The sequence below is a fragment of the Callithrix jacchus genome, chromosome 8 (genome assembly GCF_049354715.1).
Source record: "Callithrix jacchus isolate 240 chromosome 8, calJac240_pri, whole genome shotgun sequence".
NCBI classification, from domain to species: Eukaryota; Metazoa; Chordata; class Mammalia; order Primates; family Cebidae; genus Callithrix; species Callithrix jacchus.
Window position 1 is genome coordinate 116,778,186 of NC_133509.1, and position 10,252 is coordinate 116,788,437.

At 39.9% G+C, this 10,252-nt stretch overlaps 1 pseudogene; it reads right to left on the minus strand.

The window, feature by feature from the left end:
• Positions 1 to 8,353: 8,353 nt before the first annotated feature.
• LOC100895094 (uncharacterized) lies at positions 8,354 to 10,023 on the minus strand (annotated as a pseudogene).
• Between the last annotated feature and the right edge of the window lie 229 nt (positions 10,024 to 10,252).

The window sequence follows — 10,252 nt, forward strand, 5'->3', positions numbered from 1 at the left end:
TTGAATTGTAGACAGCTTCTACCTTTTTTGATTTTCTTCTCTCTTCTAACATGTGGAGCCCAGCTTCCCTCTGTCTACAAATGTGCTTATGGTTTTTCATATTAAAAAACCCACTTCTCAGGGCCCCTGCTCTTATTTTCTGTTTACCACCTACTGATTGATATTTGAGCCTGGACTCAACATAGGAAGGGCACCTCAGAGAGATGGAAGGTCAAGGACAGAACCTGGATGCAAGATGAAAAAGATCCCTTTTCTCAGAATTGAGTGCATTGGTAGTACTTTCAGTTTTAAAGAAAATTGAAAGCAAAGCAAAAGTCTGACTTGCTACACAGAGAAAACTGAGCAGACAGGATGGACCGGTGCTTTCTCTGATATCACCTCTCCCAAGATTTCTTCATTGTCCAAGTGATGATTAGAAAACTTAAGACTCCGTGAATGTGTGGAATGGTTTCAACAACCCTTGGGTGACTGCCTTTTAGGTGGACCCTTGGTTTATCTAGAAACACTAGTCACCATATGCAAACCTCTCTGGTTTATGGATTTTACTGTATACTTTTTGTTAATTGCTTTACTCTGCCTAACAGACATGGTTGCCTCTCTCTCAGCAATACACAGTCTGAAAAAATGTTTCTTGTCTGTTGGACACATATAAATGGAATCCAGCTTTATTTTGGAACCACAAAAGTGGGAATGTGCATAAAAAGTAAAATTCGATGGATAAAATTTAGAATGGCCATGTTCAGTTGTGGCTCCGTTTAAGTCAGATGTCTGTTTAACATCATTTATCTTTCTTTGGTGACTTAAAGTGTCTCCAGTTGAAATTCCGGCTTCTCCACTTAAGCACGGCAGTGTCAGGTTATAGCCTCTTCAGATATTTACCCATGATATCATATATTACTTTTTATTCTAATACTCAATGTGCAGAATCCATGTGAGCAAAGACCCTCAAAGCCGATGACCTATCAGCCTGACTCATGGGAAGTAATAGTTTGATGACTCAGAACATGGACTCTTATGCAGATTTCCAAAGTGGAAACCTAGCCCTTCACTTACTAGTTTTTTTTTTAACCTGGATCAAGTTACTTTACCCTTTATGCCTTATTTTCTTCATTTGTAAAACAGTAACAATAGTGATTTTTTCATCAGATTGTTGTGTGAAGGTAAAGTGAATTAACATGTGCATTGTGTTTAGCACAATATTGTGAAGTAGTAATTTCAAGCTGTTATTGTTTGTTTTATTATTATGGATGAGTGTCAAAAAAGATATCAAGAGTACCTGATGGGCTTGAAAGTAACTTTCTAGGACAAAGAACAGAGTTCATAGTGGCAAACCACTAATCGATATCATTCTTCTCTGTGATACTCTCCACTCCCCCTATATGCCATAAGCTGTGGGTAATTACACTGCTTTCATGGAAGATGGCTAGAATGGAAAGGTAATTAAACGATTCTGTGCTGGGAAAGGTTACTTGCAGTGTCTGCATATCATGAGAAAAATGCTATAGACTTTTGAGGTAGGCATGGAATGCCCCAATGCCTGTTTCTCAAATGCCTTGTTGCCCCTCATTCACCTCACTGTAGGTTAATAACTGTGAGTCAGTAAACAAGATCCACTTTGGTCTTTTATATAATTCTAGGGCCTGAGGGATATAACTATTGTGATGGAAGCCCTGGCACACTCTATTCCCGGGTTAAATTAGTACCAAATCCTGAGCCCTTGGGGCTAACAAGTATAGTTAAGCTTCAAAGATTTTTCTTATTTATCTTGGAAACAACTAAGAGGACAGGTGACTAGATAATTCTGGGGAAAAATTGGGAATTTTAGCTTCATAGAGTTTTTAATCATTCTTTTCTCTTTCCCCTTCCATGGATGGATTTTCATCCTTAGAACAAACTCTTGATTTAGAGTTTCTTATACGTGGGCTTTGGGATTGTTTATATTACATGTTCTATAAAAAATATTTGGTACCTCTCTTCCCTTTCCTGTCCTCTGCCCTAGCTTAATTTTATTTTTCCCTTATGGCAGAAAGAATCTGAGTGGTTGCCAGCGCTCAATATTGTTTTGTATGGCCATGCTTAATGATGGCACTGATGGGAGGTTTGAGGTCTGCTCAGCTAAACTTTTGAAGCACAGATGTTCCTCTAAGATCTTGCTGAAGCTGGCAAACCTCTTCAATTTTGTAGGCAGAGAGTCTTTCAGCATTTCTCGCTTTCCAGCTATTAGAAAGAGTTGGAAATACTGTAGAGGCAGCTTCTCTGGTGAAATTTCTGCATTTTGCTCTATGACTAGTGGCTTAATATGTAGCTTGACACTTTGAAACCAGAAAGAAGGTCCGTTAGTATTCCATGCTGCACTGTGATTGGAAGGTTGATTTCTTCTGTCCATCCAGCTGTAACTTTACTTTTACTTTTTCCTTTCAGTTATTACAGATGTGCTGTATTATCACTGTAGTCTACAATAATATATAGGGAGAATTAAATGCTGTAGATATTCTTTGTCCTGCTGCTCATATCAAAAAAGTACATGATATTGAAGCACTCTTGAGACTGCTTCTCAGAGATGAAGACTGTAATCTATGACATCTAAGTATGGAAAACAGGTTTAGAGAATTGTGTGACCTTCTCTCAAAACCTTTAACTGAATCAAATATGCTTTTGTTGGGAGAAAGATAATGACTGGAACTGAGGTTATCTGAAAATGTGTTACAGACTGTGTTGTCCGTACAGCACAATGCCCCATTCTTGGGAGAGATGATAAATTCTCCTCCTTTGATGACAATTTTTTCATGCTGATTTTTTTCATAAGTTCCATGATAATTTTTCTACAAAATGATTTTTTTTTCTAATTGCATCACTTGTCCTGGTTTGTATTCAGAGGAAGGAAGATGATATATAAAATAAGTATTTGGAGGTCTTTTAGAACTAAAAGTGAACTAAACATGTTAAAAGTTTATGATGAAACTTCATAGGGAGAAGAATTCCAAGTAATTTATGTAGGTGCCCCTTTTTTAAGGAGGTGAAGCATAACTCTCTATTCTTTAAGTGTGAACTTCACATTGTGACTTCCTTCCAAAGAGTATTGTATAGAAAGGAGGAAAGAGAATAACTATACAGTAGAGCAACCTGAAAATCATTTCAGTTAGAAAATCAGGGTCAACATCAACAGATAGAAATCATATTGATAGCATGAACCCTTGATATCATATGATGAGAATGACATTTTACCTCTGTGATCTTCCTTTCCCAAACCTATGAAATCCAGTCCAATCATGAGAAAACATCAGACAAATTCCAAAAGAGAGGCATCCTACAAAACCCAACCAGCACTCCTCAAAGCTGTCAAAGTCATCAAAAATAAGACAAGTCTAACAAATTGTCACCTACAATAGGAGTTTTAAAAAATCATGACAATTAAATGTAATGTGGGTTCTGGATGGAATCACGCAGCAGAAAAAAAGAACATTCAATAAGAACTGAGAAAATGTGAATAAACTATGGATTTTTCTTAATTAAAAAATTTATGATGCACCAGTCATTTCCTTATATCTCAACTGATTTAATTCTCACAGTGAAACTATGTCTCCTTTAAGGGATAGAATATATGGCTGGGAGCTTAATATCCTAAACCTTTGCTTAGAAAGAGGTAAAGTGAAATAATCCAAAAAGAGGGAATCCTTCCCAAATCATTTTATGAGACCAACATCATCCTGATACCAAAACCCAGAAGAGACTCAACAAGAAAAGAAAACTTCAGGCCAATATCCATGATGAGCATAGACGCAAAAATCTTCAACAAAATACTGGCAAGCCGATGGCAAAAGCACATCAAAAAGCTTATCCACCATGATCAAGTAGGATTCATCCCAGGGATGCAAGGCTGGTTCAACATACGCAAGTCTATAAACGTAATTCACCACATAAACAGAACCGAAAACAAAAACCACATGATTATCTCAATTGATGCAGAGAAGGCCTTTGACAAAATTCAACAGCCCTTTATGCTAAAAACCCTCAATAAACTCAGTATTGACGGAACATATCTCAAAATAATAAAAGCTATTTATGACAAACCAACAGCCAATATCATACTGAATGGGCAAAAACTGGAAGCATCCTGTTGAAATCTGGCACTAGACAAGGATGCCCTCTCTCACCACTCCTATTCAATATAGTACTGGAAGTTCTAGCCAGAGAAATCAGGCAAGAAAAAGAAATAAAGGGTATTCAGATAGGAAAGGAGAAGCCAAATTGTCTCTATTTGCAGACGACATGATAGTATATCTAGAAGACCCCATTGTCTCAGCCCAAAAACTCCTGAAACTGATAAGCAACTTCAGCAAAGTCTCAGGATACAAAAATCAATGTGCAAAAATCACAAGCATTCCTATACACCAATAACAGACGTAAAGAGAGCCAAATCAAGAATGAACTGCCATTCACAATTGCTACAAAGAGAATAAAATACCTAGGAATACAACTAACAAGGAACGTAAAGAACCTCTTCAAGGAGAACTACAAACCACAGTTCAACAAGAGAGGACACAAACAGATGGAGAAACATTCCATGTTCATAGTTAGGAAGAATCAATATTGTGAAAATGGCCATACTGCCCAAAGTAATTTACAGACTCAGCGCTATCCCCATCAAGCTACCAACGACCTTCTTCACAGAACTGGAAAAAACTACCTTAAACTTCATATGGAACCAAAAGAGAGCCCACATAGCCAAGTCAATTCTAAGCAAAAAGAACACAGTGGGAGGCATCACACTACCGGACTTCATACTATACTACAGGGCTGCAGTAATCAAAACAGCATGGTACTGGTACCAAAACAGAGATATAGACCAATGGAACAGGACAGAGGCATCGGAGGCAACACAACATATCTACTACCATACAATCTTTGATAAACCTGGCAAAAACAAGCAATGGGGAAAGGATTCCCTGTTTAATAAATGGTGTTGGGAAAACTGGCTAGCCATGTGCAGAAAGCAGAAACTGGACCCCTTCCTGACACCTTACACTAAAATTAACTCCTGATGGATTAAAGACTTAAACATAAGACCTGGCACCATAAAAGCCCTAGAAGAAAATCTAGGCAAAACCATTCAGGACATAGGAGTAGGCAAGGACTTCATGACGAAAACACCAAAAGCATTGGCAACAAAAGCCAAAATAGGCAAATGGGACCTAATCAGACTCCACAGCTTCTGCACGGCAAAAGAAACAGTCATTAGAGTGAATCAGCAACCAACAGAATGGGAAAAAAATTTTGCATTTTACCCATCTGACAAAGGGCTGATATCCAGAATTTACAAAGAACTAAAACAGATTTACAAGAAAATAACAAACAAGCCCATTCAAAAATGGGCAAAGGATATGAACAGAAACTTTACAAAAGAAGATATACATGAGGCCAACAAACATATGAAAAAATGCTCATCATCACTGGTCATCAGAGCAATGCAAATCAAAACTACATTGAGATACCATCTCACGCCAGTTAGAATGGTGATCATTAAAAAATCTGGAGACAGCAGATGCTGGAGAGGATGTGGAGAAATAGAAACACTTTTACACTGCTGGTGGGAGTGTAAATTAGTTCAACCATTGTGGAAGACAGTGTGGTGATTCCTCAAGGACTTAGAAATAGAAATTCCATTTGACCCAGCAATCCCATTACTGGGTATATATCCAAAGGACTATAAATCATTCTACTATAAGGACACATGCACATGAATATTCATTGCAGCACTGTTTACAATAGCAAAGACCTGGAACCAACCCAAATGCCCATCGATGATAGACTGCACTGGGAAAATGTGGCACATATACACCATGGAATATTATGCAGCAATCAAAAATGATGAGTTCGTGTCCTTTGTAGGGACATGGATGATTCTGGAGAACATCATTCTCAGCAAACTGACACAAGAACAGAAAATGAAATACTGCATGTTCTCACTCATAGGCGGGTGATGAACAATGAGAACACATGGACACATGGAGGGGAGCACTACACACTGGGGTCTATTGGGGGGAATAGGGGAGGGACAGCGGGGTGGCGGAGTTGGGGAGGCATTGCATGGGGAGAAATGCCAGATGTGGGTGAAGGGGAGGAAGGCAGCAAATCACACTGCCACGTGTGTACCTATGCAACTATCCTGCATGTTCTTCACATGTACCCCAAAACCTAAAATCCAATAAAAATAAATAAATAAGTAAAAAATATATAGCTATTTAGAAAAAAAAGGAAAGAGGTAAAGTGACTTGTCCAAAGTTCCACATTTCCTGAATAAGCATAAGACTACACAGCAACAGAGAATTGTAGGATTTGTCACAACCCTATGATGATTTATGTATTAAATTTTTATTGTCACTATGACAAATTGCCATAACTGTCGCAGCTTAAAATATCATCCATCTATGATATCACTGTTTGTATGTCAGTATTCTGGGTATAGCATGAGTTAGTTGGGTCCTTTTCTTAGAATCCCTTCAGGCTTACATCAAGGATATCAGCAGGGCTACCTTCTTTCCCAGACGTTCTGGGATGATCTGCCTTTAAGGTCATTCAGGTTTTCATCGCAGTTTAGTTCCATGTGGTCGTAGAACTGAGATTCCCATTTCCTTGCTGCTTGTACAACGGGAACATTTCTCAAGTCCCAAAGGCCTCCTGTATTCCTTCCCGCAATGCCTTCTCCATAGTAAAACAAGAAACGACACAGTAAGTCTTTCTCATGCTTTGAATTTCTTTCACTTCCTCTCTGTTCATATTGCTCTGTCCTCAGCAAGAAGTAAACAGTAATTTTTAAGAGCTCATGTGATTATTTTGGGCACCCTGTATAATCAAGTATAATGTTTCTATCTTAAAGTCAACGAGTTAGTAATCCTAGATCTACAAAGTCCCTTTTTCCATATAGTGTAACATATTAACAGGATTCAGGGATTAGGGCAGGGCATTTTGCAGGGGCGACATTCTGCCTACTCCAGATTACTAAGAGCACTCTTGGCTGTTTGATGTTGAAGATTACCATCTTCCTATCACCATCTACTACCTTTGATACTCTCTAAGATATACCCATACATTTATATTCAAGGACTGGTCTCAAGTACATCCTAAGGTGGTCAGTTACTTTTGCAATGACTACATTTCAGAATCCTGCCATTTCTTCCCCCTGAATTCCCGTTATCACTATTTTAAATAAAAACAAAGCAACACTCCCTTTTTTATGTATACCAACTACCCAGTGAACCATCCACCTGGCAAGAGATTTCTTTTGAAACCTTGCAATATAATTAATAAATACTTAAATGCTTCATAAGGTTCACTCTCTCTTTTGCTCTTTCTTTCTCCTAAAGTTAATATCTGTATCATGTAGTTTAGATATATGTCCCCTCCAAATCTCATATTGAAATGTGATGGATCATATCTGTTATGTGCACCTGGAACTTGGTATAGTCTCAGTCTTAGTCATTGTGGAATGAATGGGGCAGTATCTTAGAGTCAAGGAAGTGGGATATTCTGAGGGTTTAAGAAGTCCTCACTTAAATTCATCTCATCTCTGCCTCCTCCCAAGAAAAAGGAGCCCTTAAACTGAATGTTGTGTCCCAGGAACCCAAGTGGGTCACATTTGCAGGGCTGGTGTCACTGTGCACCAGCCCTGGGTGTTACAGCCTGGGTGCGAGATTCTCTTTCTGATGCTCAGGACTTTCTTCCCCTTTCTCATGGTAGAAGTTGTAAACTGACATAGCAAAACACTCCTGCAGCCAACTCTGGAGCACTCTTTTTTCTGAGATTTCTTCCATGTAGCAGGGCTGAAGGGGTAAACTTTAGTTCTGGGCTTAAGGGAAGATAAGGAGTTTTTAAAGGATAGGTTTTCTTTTCTTTTCTTTTTCTTTCTTTCTCTTTCTTTCTTTCCTCTTTCTTTCTCTCTTTCTTCTCTTTCTTTTCTCTTCTCTCTTTCTTCTCTCTCTCTCTCTCTCTCTCTCTCTCTCTCTCTCTCTCTCTCTCTCTCTCTCTCTTTCTTTCTTTCTTCTCCCTCCATCATGAAGTGGTACAAAGTACATTTATTTTTACAATGAAAGCTCATCTATGAATCTGACAAAGGCCCTCCTTTAACTGGAGATAATTTGGGAAGTTGTGAAACAAGGTTTGGGAAGCCCTTCGATGGATTGGTTTTGTCTCCGAGTCTGTCCCTACCAGAAGCCATTAGAAGTCTCTGTCACTCTGGGCTCCAGTGTGCTACCCCCAGACTTGGCAGAGGGATCTCTTCCTCCTAGTTCACAGTTTTCCTTCCCACCTTCAGTGATGGAATTAGAGTTCCATGCAGTGAATGAGATTGTGAGTGTTAAGAGGGAATATGTAGTTCATGATCTGAAGACCCAAGTCCCACCCCAGCAGCTGGTGCCCTGCTTCCAAGTGGCAGTGAGTCCAGTCAAGAGGAGGCCGATAGAGGGCTGCTGGAAGTGATGGGCATGAGGAGGCAGGGCCAGCAGCTGGATCCCATGCTCCCATTGCCCACCCTTCTCCTCCCGCTGGAAGGCCCTGGCTTTTTCCCTTTCCAGCTGAGCCTGAAGAACATGGCACTCAAGTCCATCATTGCTCTCTTGGTGTCTGCAGAGGCACTGCTGTTGGCTGACATGTGCCGGGGGGAGATGGGGAGAGGCTGCTGCCCCTCTGGGTCATCGAGCGCATTGCCTACAAGGTGACCTTGCTGCTGAGCTACCTGGTCTTCCTCTTCTCCCTGGTGCAGGCCCTGCCCAGCTGCTTCTTTTGCAACACTCTGCTCAGTAAGTCCTGCTCCCTCACCTGGCCTGCCCTGTTTCTCCCAAGTCACCCACTGGTGCTTAGCTGGATGGGCACCAGAGACACAAGGACTAGCCTCTGATCATCTCCCCATGCCTTATCACCCCCAGTTTACTTCTTCACCATCCTGTTGCTGCTGCTCTTCCTCAGCACCGTGGAGACTGTGCTGCTGGCTGGGCTGCTGGCCAAGGGCAGCCTTGGAAGGAGGATAGGTTTTAATAGCCAAACTGCCTAGATCCAACCTTGACTCTGTCCCTTGATTGCTATGTGAGCTTGGCACAGCTTTTTATCCCCCAGTTTTTTTGGTGAATTTCCTAATCTGTAGAGTGATCAATACTCATTGCTAGATTTTCTAATGTTTTATAGAGGTAAAAATGAGATCATGCCTACGAAGCATTCAGCGCAGTGTCTGGCATCTAGAAAATGCTTCTCCCTTATACCTACTTGGCTCACACCTTCACCAAATATTATTTTTTTCAGATCTTCTCAATGCAACTTTCCCTGAGTATTCTACTTAATACTTCAAACTCTTCCCGCCTCATAGTCCAATTAGTACTTCTGATCTATCTTGCTCTTGGGTTTTCCCTTCTAATAATGGCTATTTTATAATATTCTGACATATTACATTTATTTTTTTAATGTAGGTTACATTTTGTAGATAGAATAAGGGCTAAGCTAGGGAGAAGGCTACTCTTCATGAAAATTTTATTTTTCCCTTTTAGAGATTAAAAACAAAAATTCTCTAAGTTGCGTACATCCCTATGGCATCATACTCAAAGCTTCTACTGAGCTTTAATTTAAACATCAAATCACCCCCACATGGTAAGTAAACACCGGACAAATATCTGGCAACTTCGTAATGTGTTTTATGTTTTCTACAAGTTCAACTCCTCCATTCCTAATTAGGGTTGCCACTAAGCACAGATTGTACCCACATGATAAATGAGTCATTTTGTGGATTTACTTGAATTAGAGAAGTCAGCGAGTACTCCCCTTGGTCCTAGCCTGTCATTTGGGGAGGCCCATTTGGAACCACCGAGACTCTACTTGTCCTACACATTTTTCCAGGATTGAAACTCTGCTTACTTGGTATTTTCCCTGCAGCACTGTGAACTTCTTTCTTCCATAATTCTTCTTATCGATGCTTAAACCACGGGCACAAATTCTTTCCCCTCCATCTCTCTCCAAACACATCTTTTTCTGTACTCTCATCCTACTAATGCAATAGCAGCTGCCACTCTTTTTCACTCTACCATTGTGTCATTTAGCAACCCACTTCAGCAACCCTTTCACCTGGTCATGATGACTGAAATGAAATTTTCCCCTCACAATTTCCTGTTTCTGGTAACCCTCTCCAGGGTTAAATCTTGTTTAACTTCTACACGTTGTCTACCAAGGTTTAATTAGTGAATTAATTTTTGAGATGGAATCTCACTCTTGC